This window comes from Notamacropus eugenii, chromosome X (genome assembly GCF_028372415.1).
Source record: "Notamacropus eugenii isolate mMacEug1 chromosome X, mMacEug1.pri_v2, whole genome shotgun sequence".
Classification (NCBI taxonomy): Eukaryota; Metazoa; Chordata; class Mammalia; order Diprotodontia; family Macropodidae; genus Notamacropus; species Notamacropus eugenii.
In genome coordinates, this window is record NC_092879.1 from 18,036,096 (window position 1) to 18,038,278 (window position 2,183).

Below are 2,183 nucleotides of genomic sequence, written 5' to 3' on the forward strand. Positions count from 1 at the left end.
TCTTTTCTGGAAAAAGCTGCAGAAAATGAAAAACCAAACCTGACACACCTACCTAAATGTTGAAGGGGAGGAAGGGAAGACGGGTCTTTACTTACCTGTACACTTGAAAGGAAAATAAAGGAAGAACTTGATACAAGGAGAAAAGGCAAAGAAATGAAGATGTTAGAAGGACCTCTAAAGGCAAGGGAAGGGGTCCCTAGGAGAAGGGGAGGCCTTCAGGGCGAGGGACAGAGAGAGAGCCTGTGGGAACAGGGCTGCCTTACACAGGAGATGAAGCAGAAATCATGAGGAGACGAAGTATGTCTTTACAGAGCAAGAGGAAGAACAGCTAAAAATACTGATTCAGAAAACAGCCATGAGAGACATAGAGATATCAACTTAACTCTCCTCACACTAAACATGAGGTGATTAAGTCAATAAACCCTCACCATCAGTTGAGCAACAGCAGCACACTGTGCGCATGTCCGGTGGCCTCTGGGCGGGGGCGGTGCCCAGAAAGGGGAGCGAGGCAGCGGAGGAGGCAGCCAGCCTCAGCCCATGAGTCCGGGGTTGGGTGTTGTCTGCGTCTTCCCTCTCCTTCCTCCTCCCTCCCCTTCTGTTCACGAACTCCCAGCGGCCACTGAGGCCCGAGCGAGGAGCACCAGGCGGCGGAGCCATCGAGCATGTCATTGGCGCTGGAAGGCCGTGGCTGCAGAGATGGAGAACTCCCAGTCGTGTAGGCTGTTTATCCTCGACCTTGAGGAGCAAAGTAGGAGCAGACAGTCCATCAGAAGGCTGAGGGACTGCGGGGTGATGATGAATCCCTGGACAAAGAGCTTCAGCTGCTTTGTCTTTGTCCAACAGGGCAGAAGCTGATGCCGCCATGGCCACCTCACCCCATGCTGTTGAGGGCATCACAGTCTAGCTGCCTTGGGTGGACCCGTCCTGCGCCGACCCCCAGGTGAAGAAGCTGGTGGTGAGAGGCCTGAAAGGGGACGTGGCCGAGGGCGACCTGATGCAGAACTTCTAGCAGTTTGGGGAGGCCAAGAAAGCCCAGATCCTTACAGACAAGTGGTAGGGCAAGAAATGGGGTCTGGACTTCGTGAATTTCTGAAGCCACAACGCTGCCAACAAGACCGCAGTCCTTAAGTTCCATTCCATCAGGGGCCACTGCATGGAGGTGAGGAAGGCCGTGACCAAGAAGGCCCTCCCCAGAGGGCACTGCAGTGGTTCCAGGCCCTCCCGGGGTGGCCGTGGCAGCCGAGGCCGAGACCACAAGAAAGTCAGCAGCTGTTACAACAGCTATGGTGGCGGTGAGGAGTCCTTCGGCAGCTACGGAGAAGGATACAGTGTCCTTTACAACAGCTACAATGGTCGTTATAACAGCGACGGCGATGGTGGAGTGTCCTATGGCAGCGGTTACAACCCCTATGGCCACGGGTTCCGTGGCTTCGACAGCTACAGCCAGTCCCGGTCCTCCAGATGCATGAAGAGCGGAGGCAGCAGCAGAGACAGCAGCGGAGGGGGCAGCTCGTGGGGTGGCTGCAGTCACCGTGCACCTTACAGGGGTGGCTATGGCCATGGGGGAGGCTATGGAGGCAACTCCTTCTAGAAATAGGAAAGGAAAGGAAAGGAAAGGAAAGGAAAGGAAAGGAAAGGAAAGGAAAGGAAAGGAAAGGAAAGGAAAGGAAAGGAAAGGAAAGGAAAGGAAAGGAAAAGAAAGGAAAGGAAAGGAAAGGAAAGGAAAGGGTAGGAAAGGAAAGGGTAGGAAAGGGTGGGAGGGGGGAATGCTGTAGGGGCACTTCCTTTTTAAAAGCCCCATCCCAAATTCCACTCCCAAAGTCCCTTTGCCCTCTCCCCATGGGGTACAGACTCTGGGACCCTCCTTGAACTCCCCTTGAATCTCCCCACTTAATCTGCCCTTTCACAACCACATCTGTTCCCCTTAGCCTCGCCTGGCCCTCCTTTGTGTTTTACCTCAGGATGCCCCGCCCTCTTCCTTCCCATCCTGTCCCTCCCTTGTGACACTTTCCGATTACCTCCAGTTGTTGATTTTGTTATAAAGCTTTGTGGATTTGTGTTCCTTTACAACAACTTAGTTTTGACGAATTCTAATTTTAAAATGTAGATATTCCATGGCCTAAGCAAAACTTAAATTAATGTTTGAATCTATCACATCTGTAAGATATTATAGGTGTGGTCTG

General features: G+C 52.7%; 1 pseudogene; it reads left to right on the forward strand.

The window, feature by feature from the left end:
* The first annotated feature begins 537 nt into the window (after positions 1–537).
* Positions 538–1,591, forward strand: LOC140516270 (heterogeneous nuclear ribonucleoprotein A1-like 2; annotated as a pseudogene).
* The last annotated feature ends 592 nt before the right edge of the window (positions 1,592–2,183 follow it).